The sequence below is a fragment of the Triticum dicoccoides genome, chromosome 1B (genome assembly GCF_002162155.2).
Source record: "Triticum dicoccoides isolate Atlit2015 ecotype Zavitan chromosome 1B, WEW_v2.0, whole genome shotgun sequence".
Taxonomy (NCBI): domain Eukaryota; kingdom Viridiplantae; phylum Streptophyta; class Magnoliopsida; order Poales; family Poaceae; genus Triticum; species Triticum dicoccoides.
Genome location: NC_041381.1, coordinates 207,125,201 through 207,143,885, shown reverse-complemented (window position 1 = coordinate 207,143,885; position 18,685 = coordinate 207,125,201).

The window sequence follows — 18,685 nt, the reverse complement described above, 5'->3', positions numbered from 1 at the left end:
GGGGGGGGGGGCAATGTTCTAGGTCAAAGCAAAATATGCATGAAAACAGATGTGAATCATACAAAATTACATGGTAATCAAGCACATCTTGCTCCTTCCATTCTCTGGCAGTCAGGCTCATCAATTGTTGGTTGCCGACTCGTCGTATTCCATGCATATGCAGTAGCAAGTAGATGGTAAATCTTACTGATGCCAGAAGATGCAACAAGTAACAAGCAGGAAGCTACTCGTACATATATCGATCAAGCTGCTTGTACTAGCTACCTAACTTTGTACGAACAATTAATCAAGCTGCTTGTGCTAGCTAGCTATAGCTTTGTACAGATGGAATTATGGAGTATGGACTACACAATTTAATCGGATTGAATGGGAGTCATCCACCGATGGCTGGGGTAAAACACTTAATACATATACCTCATATATACGTATAGTAACACAAGTGCAGTTTGAAATGGGGGGTCACGACCCCGTTTTGCATCCATAAGGCTCCGCCAGTGCATGCATCCATCAGAAAACGAACCCACGGAAGCAGCCAACAGTCAACAATCCAACTCAGGGTTCGGATCCAGTGAATATAAACGGGTGTCTCATGCACGGATCCAAAACGACCCTACCATACGTGCCCGTAGATCTCATAAGCTAGGAGATTCGAGAACGGTACCATGTAGTCGGTGGTGATGAAGGGGTCATTGACGGCGACGAGCTCGACATCGTGGCTCTAGAGCGCAACCCTGGCCACAAGCCTGCCGTTCCCGCCGAAGCCTGCAGCGCAAAGCAAAAATGCATCCATCAGAAAACGAACCCACGGAAGCAGCCAACAGTCAAAGAATCCAACTCAGGGTTCGGATCGGCGTACCTGACCATCTGGTGTGGCAGATCGAGGCACCCCTCTTCCGATCTGCGCAAGGAACTCGCCGAAGATTAGTACATGCTCTCTGAACGGCGACTAGATCCAGCACCCGTGCCCGGTCGATGTTGCTCGATGTGTGCGTCACCTACGGTCGCACACGGGTCGCCGGAGACTGCTGCGGTGGTCGGCCGGCGGAGTCGTGGACGTTGCGGGCTAGGCGACGTGTGCGACGATGTGGCAGGGGGAGGTGAGCGGGCAAGATGTGGCGACTGGCGAGGGTGGAGAGGATAAGTGAGGGCCTGATGCGGCAACAGCGGGCGGAGGAGCGCGGCCGGCGGCTCGTGGACGCGCACGGCCGGCGTCTCGTGGACGCGCGCGGGATGCGGCGGCGGAGGGGAAAGGGGGAGTTGCAGAGAGTGGAGTAAGGAGTGAATGGGATAAGGTTGCGGGGGGTAGGTGGCGACAGGTTTTGTGGGAGGCGGGGGAGGTGGGCCGTCGGCCGGGGTAGGTGCGCCGTCGCCCGGGGGATGTGGGCCATCGTTCGGGGGAGGTGCGCCGTCGCGTGGGGGAGGTGGGCCGTCGCCTGTGCGTTGCCACGGGCTGGGCTTGGCCCAGCCTTTTATGTGGCCCTCTGTAATTTTTTGTATCCAAAAAAATGTCCATATATATATAAATTATACATACCTCACAAAATCAATAAAAGTGTATAATAATATACATGGTTCATAAAAATATACATTTTTTATACTTATTAAATAAACCAAGGGCATCACAACAAAAAAATGTGGGGGGCAAATAATAGAAAACACAAATATACTTGGTTGAATAATGTTTGTTTGCATGTTTTATTTTATTTTGTTGCATAGATTTCCATAGACTAAATAAATAATTTAAATATTTTTCAGATAATTACTTACTTATATAAGAATACTATAGTTAGTTGTTTTTCCTGGATTTTCATGGGGTACGACATTTATTTAAACAACATATATTTATAATAATATAAATTAGTTTTTTTTTCATACAAAAAGTTTTCTTATTTTCACTTAAATTCTTATTATATATTATATATAATTATATGATCCAGTAGGAAATATCATTTATATTTCGTCATTTATATTTCATCATGGTATAGTTGTTATTAGTGTTGTGATGAATTTTTTTTAGTTATTTTTATAGATCGCAAAGGGTTCGTCCTAACTGGGTCGGCCCAAATTATTTTTCTTTTTATTTATATTTATTTCTTTTCTGCTTCATCACATTATTTCTCTTTTGAATACATGAATGTTTTTGGAAATAGATAGCAAATATGATAAAGTGAACAAATTTTGCAAAGAAAAATTTATTATGAATTTTGAGAAGAAACTTTTAAACAAATGAAAATTTTAATGAAATTGAACAGAATTGGGACCACGAACTGTTTTTGAATCTTTTAAGTACATTCGAAAATGAGATCCATTTTAAAAAAATTGAACAATTTTGGAAGCGTGAACATTTTTTTACAAGCACAAACATTTTTTGAATATTGAGAACAAACTTTGAAAATCGTAACCTTTTTAAAAAATCAATAATTTTTCATAAACATGAACAAAATTTTAAGATATGAATATTGTATTAAATTTGAGAACTAATTTCAATAAACAATAACTATTTTCGAAAATCCAGGTCAATTTTTGAAAAGTTAGAACATTTATTGGTAAATCCATAAGATATTTCTAAAAAGCAAATACATTTTTCGAATTTGAGGAACAAATTTTGAAAATACCTAACATTTTTTTATAATATATATCAGTTTTCTTTAAAACATATTCTGAAAACAAGAACATTTATGTAAAAAGCAAAAAGATTTTTCAAATATCGTGAACATTTTTTGAAAACTATGAACATTTTTTTTAGAAACATGGCGTATGACTTTTATTTAAACAACATATATTTCTAATAATATCAAATAGGTTTTATTTTTTCATACAAATAAGTTGTGTTACATGTTTATTTTTATTATATACTACATATAATAATATGATTAGTAGGAAATATCATTTATATTTCATCATATATATTTCATCATGGTATACTTGTAAGTATTGATTTGTAAGTAAACAAAGTTATAAACGCGGTTCATAAAAAATATATTTTTATGCTGTTACATATATTAAGGGTATCACAAAAAAAACATAGATGAAACAAATAAACTTTGTTAATGTTGGGTTGTTTGTTTTAGTTTTTGTTTGCCAATTTTCCATAGCCTATCATTTAATTTAAAATAGTTTAAGCAATTTCAAACGCCTACTAACTTATATGAAAATTATAGATTTTTGTTTTCCCCGAATTGTTCTGTTTGTATAATGATTTAAGCAGCATTTGTTTCTAATATAACCAAATGCTTTTATTATTATCAGATAAAACAGTTATTTTAGTTTCAGATACAGTTCTATTATATATTATGTATAGTTTTATGATGTAGTAAAAAATATTAAATATATTTTAGCATAGATATAAATTGATGGGTTCCGACATACGCACTGATGCAACGATGACAGACCGCACTGAAACACCGCGAGAAGAGGTGCATATAGCTAACCTTACTCTGTATCTATATTATATATATACGATACAATGAATGGTGTTTTTATATTTTTGTTTTTTCAGAATATAGTATACATGGATACGAACTCTGGAGATTCACGGAAAGAATCCATTGAGGATTCAGATGCAATGTCGCTGCAAGGGGCCGGAAATTCACAACATAATCACGTCGAAGAGGTTATATCTCATAATAAACCAAAAAAGGATGCTAATTTACATGTTATCCCACAAGGAATTTTTTTATATTATTATCAACATTTTTTGTGATATTGTCTTTTGTATTCAACTCTTTTTGCTTTTATTGTTTACTAAGCTGTCTCACTTTTTTATGAATTTCATAGACTATGTTTGTATCCCTAGAGATATTACAGTCATCGAATCAATCAAGTCTGCCCCTATGAATACCCAATTTGTGGACATTAAAGATGCCTTGTTAGCAAAAGACGATTTGGAATGCCTTATAAAAAATGACATGTTCTTACATGACGGTGTAAGACCAATTGCACAATCTTTGTAAGTAATTGGTTATATATAATACCATAATTTATAAATATAATCTAAATATTGTTTGCAGGTGATAAATGCTTACATATATTGTATGCTTGCTCACGAGCATCTACAAGACAGGGCGGGTGAAAAGGTACACATTATTAGCACGTTTGTATCGGGCAGGTAAAAGAAGACAGGGAAAGAGACATAGACCCATCAAAATATCGTCGCATCATGCATCATGTTAATAGTTATCTACAACAAGATATGGTTAGCTTTTGTCTCGTAATCCATGCATATAATTATGGATTGTTTTTATTTAGTTCATATGTTTAATGATTTATTAATAACTGTATCTAATTGTGACTGTGAATTGTATCTTTGTTAAACCAGTTATTCATTCCGATTAAGATGCCGGGCTACCATTGGTATCTAGCAGTTGCCAACGCCAAAAAACGAGAGATCCAAGTATTGGACTCACTTGGTGAGAATGTCAAACACAATGACCTTGCTACTACGGTAACTATCTATTTCTTTTCTCATCTTAGAATTTATTTTGTTTGACTTCATCCTTAACATTCCTCATATATATATAAAAGTTATTAGGGCTCGAGAAATGGCTGAAACTTGCAGAGCATAGTACGGAGTTTATCAAAGGTCATAAGTGGCCTGATCTCAATGTTACAAAATGGACGGTTGTAGAGCAAATTCAGGAGGCAATACAAACCGATGGGTAAGCACTTGTTTCAATAGTTTGTTTTTAGATTCATCTGTGTGATATTCTAAAGCATTGTTTTATAATATTATAGCGTATCATGTGGATTGTTTATGCTAAATTTTATGGAATACTGGACACCACATGGATTGTCAGACCAGTTTACGCAGGTATTTTAGTGTTATACATTATCTCATAATGTTTTATCAAAATATCTTATAAATTGTTTTCATATTTTTTATGTAGGAGGATATGAAACATTTTCGACAAAAATTAGCAATTATTTTGCTCGATTCAGAGCTTAATAAGTTAAAAGGATGTCCCATGTACCATCAACCTCTCAAGGAAGAAACTTTATCTAATTCTGATCTTGAGGTCCTGGATAATCCATCTGATGTGGTCGAAGAGAAACGTCCCGCGCCAATCACTATCATTCCCACGGACCAACGTGAAATACTTGCCGGCCTCTGCAACTACATCATGTCGATCAATGATGTTGGATGTTTGGAGTAAGTATCATGTATCAATATTTAATGTGCGGATGTATATTATTGTTCTTCTTACCATCCAAATTACAAGAAGGTATGGGTCCGGAGCTCCACACCCGATCCAATAAGCTTAAGTCTTAAGAAACTTCAGTGCATACTTAACATGGAGCAGCCCATGGACAATGATTGCTTCAACACCGCCGTGCTTATGCTGGCATATGTGACGAGGGAGTATTGTTCACAGACCCTCCTATACACTACATGGATCTACGATTTTGTGTAAGTTACCGTAATTCTTCATTCTAGGTGCCATTAGTATCAACATGTTGAAACAATATTTTTTTCTTTTACTTAGTCCATGCTGCTAGAGTCAACACGAGGTCAGAAGTTTTGTGAGAAGGAAACTATCCAGACGTTGGCAACATTATTTGATTGCTGGCCTGGGATGGAGACCGACATCTCATCTTGCAATAAGGTAAATAAAATATTTTGTAAGTATTGTTATCATGGTTTGTTTTTGTTTCTAATAGCTCCACTTGTAGATTTATCTTCCCTATGCATCCATCGACCGATACATCCTGTACATCATCGACAAAGAGGCACGTCGTCTATATATTATGGATCCTATTAAATCATCACAATCGTCGGAGTATAAAAACTTGAGGCATTCACTGAAATTAAAAAGTTTTTCAAGGGATTTCAAAGAAGCACTCGAAATAAAGCTGCCTGGGTGGAATTCTGATATATCTAAATGGCACCGTTTATTTCCGGCCGGTGTTCCAACGAGTATAGACGGGTAATGAATTCAAAACAAGAATATATACTTTTGTTATTATTATATTATTTATAATATTAATTGAAAGTTTTCCAGGAATGTGTCTGGCTATTTTGTTTTTCATTTTATGCTCCGGTGGAACGGTACAGAATTGGTCAAGCCGGTTTGCGCGGTGAGTATTGTGGGTAATATGTTTTAAGACCTTCTTCGTGAATTTTCCATACTAACTACATTTATTTTTTCTGCAGGATGGGTATGAATTGAGGAAGCATTTTTTATTATACTTGCTAAAACATCGCGGGAATGAAGCTAGAGGAAACTTTTCTGATATTGTGAAAGAATTTCTTAAGCGCATCATCTAGATATTAATATTTTTATAATATATGTTAAGTTGTAACATCACTCAGCTTGTTACATTGCAATAATGGACTTCAGTCTGTGTTATATTGTTTGTATGTGTGGATTTGAACATGTAACTCTGGTAAACTATTTCAAGAGCTCGCGGCAACGCACGGGGACTCTACTAGTAATAAGTAGAGTAGTACTGTAATTATTTTGGAGGAATCTTTTGGCCACTCGAGGTGGGGGGAAGGAGAAGGGAGGGCTGTATCAATCGCGACCGTTGGTTGGATGAGCGTCCTGGATTGCACGGCGAGGTGGTGAGCGGCATGAGAACCTCACGTGGCGGCTTCACCGTAATTGCTGGGATGGGCGATGGGCCACGTGGAAGATGATGAGTGGTTTCGAACGAAGGATCGGTGTTTGGCGCAAGAGAGCCAGGATGGCAGCGGCTAGTTGGATCGATGACTTTATCAATGGGAGAGTGCGTAATGATGTACTGTGATATGGGTTGATCTTTCTTGTTCTTTAGTGAAACGAAAAAAACACACTCACCGATGATTACTTTAAAAGGATCAACAGTACAAAGTATCCCAAACCTAATAAAAATTAGGTCGAGATTCCGAGACCACATAACGACCACTACTGCCATCAGAACGAGTCATTGTCGCCGCTCTACTGCGGGAGCCGACTTGACCTTATCGATGACAACTGAAAAGTCTTCGTGCACATGTGCCCAAAGACCACTCACAGTTGTCGTCGTCGAACCCTTACATGGATCTGAAGCAACTCACACCAAATCTCACCACATGATGAGAAATCCTAACCTCACCGTCCCAAGAAGGCGATAGGAATCTACACCGGAGCTCCGACAAACTCGAGGAGGATCGAAGTCTGGAATACAAACTCAAAGAAGAAGCGACGCCATGCACCTAAGCACTGCACGTGCGAGGACTAAAAAACCTAACCTAAACTACTAACCAGAGCAAAGGCATTGGGATTCCCCTCCTCACCATCACCTGTCAGAACGACAGGCAGAGGGGAGGCGAATCCACGGACTCACTGATGAAACCTGGATGGGCGAGTTTGTCCTAACCGTCTAGGGTTAGGGGAGGAAAACAAGATGAAGTCTAATTGTTATCACTCAGTGATGATACCTCGTTTGGAACATAGTGGTTATAAAATTTTATGAAGGAAACTTCTACATCCCGAAAGGTATTTTAACTATCTTTATTGAACGTAAAATTCAGAACATATAGGTTAGCTTTTTGAATATCAAAATTATGTACATGGGTCTTTCAACTTTCTTTGTGTAACTTTATGCAGGAACAATGGTTGTTGTCAGACTTAGCTTCGGTGAGGAATACATGCCCTGAGGGTCCTTTTCATCTTCTGTGCAAGATAAATGAAGGTGGTCGCATGCATGTGTTAATGGTGCTGTGAAGGAGTTGGTATTTCAGTAACGAAATAGTACACCATAAACTACCACCTCCAATTGAAGCCTCTTACAGATTTCTAATCAGCTATGCCAAGTCACTTCGATGCATCAACCATTTCCCATCAACTGATATCATCAATGGGAAGATGGTGTTGCCGCCCAATGGGACAATTCTACAATGTTAAAGCCACCGACATAGTGTGCAACTGCAATCCAATGGTCTGCCCCTTCGGCCGGTCGCGTGAAGCTGAATGTTGACGGGTCAATCGTTGAAGCAGACGGTGGATTAGCGGTTGCCGGTATGATCCTACGTGATAGTGCTACCTCTTGAGCACTGCGTTGGATTTCCCCGAAGAGGATAGGATGATGCAGCAAAGTAGCGTAAGTATTTCCCTCAGTTTTTGAAAACCAAGGTATCAATCCAGCAGGAGACCATGCACAAGTCCCTCGTACCTACACAAAACGATAGCAACTCGCAACCAACACGATTAGGGGTTGTCAATCCCTTCACGGTCACTTACCATAGTGAGATCTGATAGAGATGATAAATAATATTTTTGGTATTTTTGATAGATAGATGCAAAGTAAAAAGTAAAAGGCAAAGTGAAGCAAGTAAATAAAGCGATAGAGAATGATATGATGAGAATAGACCCGGGGGCCATAGGTTTCACTAGTGGCTTCTCTCAAGAGCATAGATTTTCTATGATGGGTGAACAAATTACTGTTGAGCAATTGACAGAATTGAGCATAGTTATGAGTATATCTAGGCAATGATCATGTATATAGGCATCACGTCCAAAACAAGTAGATCGAAACGATTCTGCATCTACTACTATTACTCCACTCATCGACCGCTATCCAACATGCATCTAGAGTATTAAGTTAAAAACAGAGTAACGCCTTAAGCAAGATGACATGATGTAGAGGGATAAATTCATGCAATATGATAAAAACCCCATCTTGTTATCCTCGATGGCAACAATACAATACGTGCCTTGCATCTCTTTCTGTCACTGAGTAAGGACACCGCAAGATTGAACCCAAAGCTAAGGACTTCTCCCATTGCAAGAACTACCAATCTAGTTGGCCAAACCAAAAAGGATAATTCGAAGAGACTTGCAAAGATAACTCAATCATACATAAAAGAATTTAGAGAAGAATCAAATATTTTCCATAGATAATACTGGATCATAAACCCACAATTCATCGATCTCAACAAACACACCGCAAAAAGAAGATTACATCGAATAGATCTCCACGAGAGAGGGGGAGAACATTGTATTGAGATCCAAAAAGAGAGAAGAAGCCATCTAGTTACTAGCATGGACCCGAAGGTCTGAAGTAAACTACTCACACTTCATCGGAGGGGCTATGGTGATGATGTAGAAGCCCTCCGTGGTGGATGCCCCCTCCGGCGAAGCTCCGGAACAGGCCCCAAGATGGGATCTCGTGGATACAGAAGGTTGCGGCGGTGGAATTAGGTTTTTGGCTCCTGTTCTGATTGTTTGGGGATACGTAGGTATATATAGGAGGAAGGAGTACGTCAGTGGAGCGTCAGGGGGCCCACGAGGTAGGGGGGCGCGCCCTCCACCCTCGTGACCGCCTCTGGCACTTCTTGGAGTAGGGTCGAAGTCTCCTGGATCACGTTCGGTTGGAAAATCACGTTCCCGAAGGTTTCATTCCGTTTGGACTCCGTTTGATATTTCGTTTCTTCGAAACACTGAAATAGGCAAAAAACAGCAATTCTGGGCTGGGCCTCCGGTTAATAGGTTAGTCCCAAAAATAATATAAAAGTGGAAAATAAAGCCCAATATAGTCCAAAATAGTAGATAAAGTAGCATGGAGCAATCAAAAATTATAGATACGTTGGAGACGTATCAAGCATCCCCAAGCTTAATTCCTGCTCGTCCTCGAGTAGGTAAATGATAAAAAAGAATTTTTGATGTGGAGTGATACTTGGCATAATTTCAATGTAAATCTTCTTAATTGTGATATGAATATTCAGATCCGAAAGATTCAAGACAAAAGTTCATATTGACACAAAAATAATAATACTTCAAGCATACTAATCAAAGCAATCATGTCTTCTCAAAATAACATGGCAAAAGAAAGTTCATCCCTACAAAATCATATAGTTAGGCTATGCTTCATTTTCGTCACACAAAGATGTTCCCAACTTCTATACCCCCGATGACAAGCCAAGCAATTGTTTCATACTTAAATAATCTCAAACTTTTACAACCTTCACGCAATACATGAGCGTGAGCCATGGATATAGCACTATGGGTGGAATAGAATATGATGATGGGGATTGTGTGGAGAAGACAAAAAAGGAGAAAGTCTCACATTGACAAGGCTAATCAACGGGCTATGGAGATTCCCATCAATTGATGTCAACATGAGGAGTAGGGATTGCCATGCAATGGATGCACTAGAGCTATGAATGCTCAACAAAAGAAAACTAGTGGGTGTGCATCCAACTTGGTTGCTCACGAAGACCTAGGGCATTTTGAGGAAGCCCATCGTAGGAATATACAAGCCATGTTCTATAATGAAAAATTCCCACTAGTATAAAAAGACAACTTATGGGACTCACTACATGAAGAACAAGGTGCTACTTTGAAGCACAATATATGAGACTCACTACATGAAGAACAAGGTGCTACTTTGAAGCACAAGTGTGGAAAAAGAGATAGTAGCATTGCCCTTTTTATTTATTTTCTCTTTTTTGGGCCTTTCTTATTTTTTGGCCTTCCCCTTTTTTTTATTTGGGCAATGCTCTAATAATGATGATCATCACACTTCTATTGATTACAACATAAGGATTACAACTTGAAACTTAGAACAAGATATGACTCTATATGAATGCCTTCGGAGGTGTACCGGGATGGTGCAATGAATCAAGAGTGACATGTATGGAAAATACTGCATGGTGGCTTTGCCACAAATACGATGTCAACTACATGATCATGCAATGGCAATATGACAAAAGTAATGTATGTCATGATGATGATGGTGGAAGTTGCATGGCAATATATCTCGGAATGGCTATGGAAATGCCATGATAGGTAGGTATGGTGGCTGTTTTGAGGAAGATATAAGGAGGTTTATGTGTGATAGAGCGAATCGTATCACGGGGTTTGGATGCACCGGCGAAGTTTGCACCAACTCTCAAGGTGAGAAAGGGCAATGCACGGTACCGAAGAGGCTAGCAAAGGCGGAAAGGTGAGAGTGCGTATAATCCATGGACTCAACATTAGTCAAAAGAACTCATATACTTATTGCAAAAATTTAGAAGTCATCAAAATTCAAGTACTACGCGCATGCTCCTAGGGGGGTAGATTGGTAGGAAAAGACCATCGCTCGTCCCCGACCGCCACTCATAAGGATGCACAAGCGAGGTACACTTCATGTTTCAAATTTGTTACACAACTTTAACCATACGTGCATGCTATGGGACTTGCAAACTTCAACACAAGTATTTCTCAAATTCATAATCACCCAACTAGCACGACTTTAATATTATCACCTCCATATCTCAAAACAATTATCAAGCATCAAACTTATCTTAGTATTCAACGCACTCAAAAGAAAGTTTCACATATCTGGAACACCAAGTATATTAACATTAAGCAAATTACCATGCTATTAACGACTCTCAAAATAATCTAAGTGAAGCATGAGAGATCAATAGTTTCTTTAAAACAAATCCACCACCGTGCTCTAAAAGATATAAGTGAAGAACTAGAGCAAAAATTATCACGCTCAAAAGATATAAGTGAAGCACTATGAGCAAAACTATCAAGCTCAAAAGGTATAAGTGAAGCACATAGAGTATTCTAACAAATTCCAAATCATATATGGCTCTCTCAAAAGGTGTGTACAGGAAGGATGATTGTGGTAGACTAACAAGCAAAGACACAAATAATACAATACGCTCCAAGCAAAACACATATCATGTGGTGAATAAAAATATAGCTCCAAGTAAATTACCGATGGAAGTGGACGAAAGAGGGGATGCCTTCCGGGGCATCCCCGAGCTTTGACTTTTTGGTGTCCTTGGATTATCTTGGGGGTGCCATGGGCATCCCCAAGCTTAGGCTCTTGCCACTCTTTGTTCCATAATCCATCAAAAGAATTCACCCAAAACTTGAAAACTTCACAACACAAAACTCAACAGAAATCTCGTGAGCTCCGTTAGAGAAAGAAAACAAAAGACTACTTCAAGGTACTGTAATGAACTCATTCTTTATTTATATTGGTGTTAACCCTACTGTATTCCAACTTCTCTATGGTTTATAAACTATTTTACTAGCCATAGATTCATCAAAATAAGCAAACAACACACGTAAAACAGAATCTGTCAAAAACAGAACAGTCTGTAGCAATCTGTAACTAGCGCAAACTTCTGGAACTCTAAAAATTCTACCAAAATAGGAAGTCCTGGAAAATTTGTTTATTGAACAGAAACAAAAAGAATCAACGCAAAAGCACGTTCCTGTGATTTAACAAAATTATATTCGTGCGCGCAAAGTTTCTGTTTTTCAGCAGAATCAAATCAACTATCATCGTAGGTTATCCTATAGGTTCTACTTGGCACAAACACTAATTAAAAGATAAAAGCACATCTAAACAGAAGGTAGATGGATTATTTATTCCTAAATAGAAGCAAAAACAAAAAACACAACATAAAATTGGGTTGCCTCCCAACAAGCGCTATCGTTTAACGCCCCTAGCTAGGCATAAAAGCAAGGATAGATCTAGGTATTGCCATCTTTGATTTTCATTTTTTTAGCGGAGTCATGCTCGAATCCGGGAGGTTCTTTCCGCTTCCCTTCATATTCAGAAATTTTTAGATCTAAAGAATCCACCCACTTATTACAAAGAGTAATCAACATATTCACGCGGTGAAGATTCCCGCTAACACTTTTAAGAGGCTCAAGAGACTTTTGTAAATTTTTTGTTACTTCGCAAATCTTCTCAAACACTTGGGTTTCTTCCTGGGTAGGATGAGATCCTCCCTTTTGGGGTAGTGTTCCCACTATTCCCTCTATAATTTCATGCGCAATACTGGGATCAATCTCAATGAAATTTCCCTTGGCAATGCAATCCAAGAGTTGTCTATGCGTCATATTTAACCCAACATAAAAATTGCGAAGAATAATTCTAAAGTTCACTTCTAGGGTGCACTTACGATAAGATTCCATCATTCTATACCAAGCATCTTTTAAGTTTTCTCCTTGCCTTTGCTTGAAGTGAAGAACTTCAAATTCGAGAGACATAGGAGCGGATAGAAATTAGACATAATGACAAGCAAGCAAACTAACACACGAGCAAACAGAAAGGCAACAGGCAAAAGGCAAACGGGAAAGAGAGGGCAAATAAAACAGCAAGGGTGAAGTGGGGGAGAGGAAAACGAGAGGCAAATGGCAAATAATGTAATGCGAGAGATAGGGATTGCGATGGGTACTTGGTATGGTTGACTTGCTTGCGTGAGCCTCCCCGGCAACGGCGCCAGAAATTCTTCTTGCTACCTCTTGAGCACTGCGTTGGATTTCCCCGAAGAGGAGAGGATGATGCAGCAAAGTAGCGTAAGTATTTCCCTCAATTTTTGAGAACCAAGGTATCAATCCAGTAGGAGCCATGCACAAGTCCCTCATACCTACACAAAATGATAGCAACTCGCAACCAACGCGATTAGGGGTTGTCAATCCCTTCATGGTCACTTACGATAGTGAGATCTGATAGAGATGATAAATAATATTTTTGGTATTTTTGATAGATAGATGCAAAGTAAAAAGTAAAAGGCAAAGTAAAGCAAGTAAATAAAGCAATAGAGAATATATGATGAGAATAGACCCGGGGGCCATAGGTTTCACTAGTGGCTTCTCTCAAGAGCATAGATTTTCTACGGTGGGTGAACAAATTACTGTTGAGTAATTGACAGAATTGAGCATAGTTATGAGTATATCTAGGCAATGATCATGTATATAGGCATCACGTCCAAAACAAGTAGATCGAAACGATTCTGCATCTACTACTATTACTCCAGTCATCGACCGCTATCCAGCATGCATCTAGAGTATTAAGTTAAAAAGAGAGTAACGCCTTAAGCAAGATGACATGATGTAGAGGGATAAATTCATGCAATATGATAAAAAACCCATCTTGTTATCCTCGATGGAAACAATACAATACGTGCCTTGCAACTCTTTCTGACACTAAGTAAGGACACCGCAAGATTGAACCCAAAGCTAAGCACTTCTCCCATTGCAACAACTACCAATCTAGTTGGCCAAACCAAAAAGGATAATTCGAAGAGACTTGCAAAGATAACTCAATCATACATAAAAGAATTCAAAGAAGAATCAAATATTTTCCATAGATAATACTGGATCATAAACCCACAATTCATCAGTCTCAACAAACACACCGCAAAAAGAAGATTACATCGAATAGATCTCCACGAGAGAGGGGGAGAACATTGTATTGAGATCCAAAAAGAGAGAAGAAGGCATCTAGCTACTAGCTATGGACCCGAAGGTCTGAAGTAAACTACTCACACTTCATCGGAGGGGCTATGGTGATGATGTAGAAGCCCTCCATGGTGGATGCCCCCTCCGGCGGAGCTCCGGAACAGGCCCCAAGATGGGATGTCGTGGATACAGAAGGTTGCGGCGGTGGAATTAGGTTTTTGGCTCCTGTTCTGATCGTTTGGGGATACGTAGGTATATATAGGAGGAAGGAGTACGTCGGTGGAGCGTTAGGGAGCCCACGAGGTAGGGGGGCGCGCCCAGGGGGGGCGCCCTCCACCCTCGTGACCGCCTCTGGCACTTCTTGGAGTAGGGTCCAAGTCTCCTGGATCACGTTCGGTTGGAAAATCACGTTCCCGAAGGTTTCATTCCGATTCGACTCCGTTTGATATTCCGTTTCTTCGAAACACTGAAATAGGCAAAAAACAGCAATTCTGGGTTGGGCCTCCGGTTAATAGGTTAGTCCCAAAAATAATATAAAAGTGGAAAATAAAGCCCAATATAGTCCAAAACAGTAGATAAAGTAGCATGGAGCAATCAAAAATTATAGATACGTTGGAGACGTATCAGATAGCGGCGTCAACATTGTCTTTGTGACGCCCTTGATTCAATCGTACACTAATCATACACGCAAATGTGTACGATCAAGATCAAGGACTCACAGGAAGATATCACAACACAACTCTAGACACAAATAAAATAATACAAGCTTTATATTACAAGCCAAGGGCCTCGAGGGCTCGAATACGAAAACTCGATCACACACGAGTCAAGGGAAGCAACAACATCTAAGTACAGACATTAAGTTAAACAAGGTGCCATAAGATGGCTAGCACAAACTGGGATACAAATCGAAAGAGGCGCAAGCCTCTCGCCTGGGATCCTCCTAAACTACTCCTGGTCGTTGGTGGCCTGCATGTAGTAGTAGGCACCCTCGGGGTAGTAGGAGTCATCGAAGGTGGCGTCTGGCTCCCGGGCTCCAGCATCTGGTTGCGACATCCGAGAAGAAAGGAAAAAGGGAAGAAAGAGGGAGCAAAGCAACCATGAGTACTCATCCAAAGTACTCTCAAGAAAGGATCTACACTACATAGGCATTGGTATCAATGAAAAGGGTAGTATCCGTGGACTGAACTGCAGAATGCCAGAATAAGAGGGGGATAGCTAATCCTATCGAAGACTATGCTTCTGGCAGCCTCCATCTTGAAGCATATAGAAGACAGTAGCTGGTAAAGTTCACCAAGTATCATCGTATAGCATAATCCTACCTAACGATCCTCTCGTCGTCACCCTATGAGAGAGCAATCACCGGGTTGTATCTGACACTTGAAAGGGTCTGTTTTATTAAGTATCCGGTTCTAGTTGTCATAAGGTTGAAGTACAACTCTAGGTCGGCCTGTTACCGTGGACAATAGATCAATCTTCCCTGCAGGGGTGCACCACATTACCCAACATGCTCAATCCCTCTGGCAGGGCACACTTTCCTGGGTCATGTCCGGCCTCGGAAGATCAACACGTCGCACCCCTACCTAGGCCTAACAGAGAGGTCAGCACACCAGTCTAAATACTAAGCGCGCAGGGGTCTTGGTCCCATCGCCCTTTGCACTCCTGCACGTTGCGAGGGCGACCGGAAGCAGACCTAGCCTCTCTAATACAAGAGCAGGCATTCCAGTCCAATCTGGCGCACGCTGCTCAACCGCTGACGTCTAGGAGGCTTCGGCTGATACTACGATGTCGAGTGCCCGTAACTGTTCCGGCGTGGTGGTTAGTGCGTATAGGCCAGTGGCCAACTCAGATCAAATACCCAATCTCGTTAAGCGTGTTAATTGATGTAACCGCGGACGTCGATGTAACACCCACGATGCGGCTATATCTCCCACGTGTCGAGGCACGACTTAGAGGCATAGCCGCATTGTGTTTTTTTTTCAAGAAGGGTCATCTTCACACAATCCCATGTAATGAACAAGAAAGGGATAAAGAGTTGGCTTACAATAACCACTTCACACAAGTACTTAAATAAATCATACGTCAATCAGAGTACACACATAGGCCGACTACGGACAAAACCGAAGGAATATAAGATAACCCCAAATGCTAGATCCCCGATTGTCCCAACTGGCCTCCAGTACTGATCATCAGGAAAAGACATGTAGTAACGGCCAAGGACCTCATCGAACTCCCACTTGAGTTCGGTAGCATCACCTGCACTGGTATCATCGGCACCTGCACCTGTTTTGGTAGTATCTATGAGTCACGAGGACTCAGCAATCTCAAAACCCGCGAGATCATGACTATTTAAGCTTAAGGGTAGGATAAGGTAATGAGGTGGAGTTGCAGCAATTGATAAGCAAACTAAGGTGGCTAAAGGCGAGTACAAGAGTAAGGAGAGAAACTACGCAACGGTCGTCATCTAGAAGTGATCAAGAAGTGATCCTGAAGACTACTTACGTTCAAACATAACCCAAACTGTGTTCACTTCCTGGACTCCGCCAAGAAGAGACCGTCACGGCTACACACGCGGTTGATGCGTTTTAATTAAGTCAAGTGTCAAGTTCTCTACAACCGGATATTAATAAATTCCCATCTGCCACATAACCGCGGGCACGGCTCTCGAAAGTTTATACCCTATAGGGGTGTCCCAACTTAGCCCATCACAAGCTCTCACGATCAGCGAAGGATATTCCTTCTCCCGGGAAGACCTGACCAGTCTCAGAATCCTGGTTACAAGACATTTCGACAATGGTAAAACAAGACCAGCAAGACCGCCCGATGTGCTGACAAATCCCGATAGGAGCTGCACATATCTCATTCTCTGGGCACAACAGATAGGTCAGCCTACAAGTAAAACCAGACCTCGAGTTGCCCCGTGGTGGCCCTGCGTTCTACCCGTTTCGGACCAACAATCGGAGGAGCACTGGCCCAGGGGGTTTAAAATAAAGATGTCCCTCGGGGCTGCAGACCCCAAGGGAGGGTTATAGGTTGTTAGGCAAATGGAAAGCCAATGTTGGGCCTTGCTAGAGGAGTTTTATTCAAGGCGAATGTCAAGGGGTTCCCATAAACCCGACCGCGGAAGGAACGCAAAATCAAGGAACATAACACCGGTATGACGGAAACTAAGGCGGCAAGAGTGGAACAAAACACCAGGCATAAGGCCGAGCCTTCCACCCTTTACCAAGTATATAGATGCATTAATTAAAATAAGAGATATTGTGATATTCCAACATCAATATGTTCCAACATGGAGCAATCTTGAACTTCACCTGCAAATAACAACGCTATAAGAGGGGCTGAGCGAAGCGGTAACATAGCCAAACAACGGTTTACTAGGAAAGTGGGTTAGAGGCTTGACATGGCAATATGGGAGGCATGATAAACAAGTGGTAGGTAGTGCGGCATAGCGATAGAACGAACAACTAGCAAGAAAAGATAGAAGTGATATCGAGGGTAATGGTCATCTTGCCTGAAATCCCGCTAGGAAGAAGATCGAATCCATGAAGTAGACGAACCAACGTAGTCGAACGAATCCTTACAACTCCGAAATGAAACCGAAGCTAACGAGAGAAGAAAACTGGAAAGAAGCAAACGACATGGTAAACACACAAGCATAAACATGGCATGATGCACAACCAAGTATGATGCATGTCCGGTTTAATGAGGCATGGCATGGCAAAGTGAAACAAACAATACTACAAATTAAGTGGAGTTCAATATGCAACGAGTTGCATATTGACGAAACACCACATTCGAGTTATTTAGTTCGCTCTCGCTTAGGTACACAACAATATTAAATGTTGTCAAACGTGGCAATAGGTGAAGCATAATTAAACTAACTATCTAGGCAATTTAAATGAGGTCGGAAACAATAAACAACAATTCCAGAAAATCCCCATGTCATTTAGCAATTTTAATGCAAACATCAATTTTAGACATTTTAAATGTTGTTATCATGATGCAGATGAAATATACAAGTTTTATGCAATTTTTATGAAAAATTTGACATGAAGATGATAAGGAGCATTTGGTCACCATGGCAGAAAGATTTGGGTGCCACGGCGACGAAAACGGAAATGATGCCATGGAAACGTTACGGTTCCGATAACTCGTTGAGCGACCGGTGCAAATGAAGATGTGGATGTGCGGAACATGCAAAAGATGGTGGGGTGATCCCGGATACCGGGTTCACATGTGTTGGTGACATGGCAAAGGAGCGACAATTCGGACGTGGTGCAAACACGAGCATCTCATACAACTCATGCATTCGATCACGGGTGTTGTCTTGGGGTTATACCTTCGAAGCGTGCATTTCGGGCGGAACAAGTTTCGTAGTGGAAGTAGGCGTTCACGGGACGTTGTGGAAGTAGTGGTACACGTTGTCTTGTCGAATCAACGGCGGCGGTAGTTGTACACTTGACGGTCTTCGGTGACGGTAGTGGAAGTAGTGGTACACGTTTTCATAGATGTCCGGGGTCGTTGGT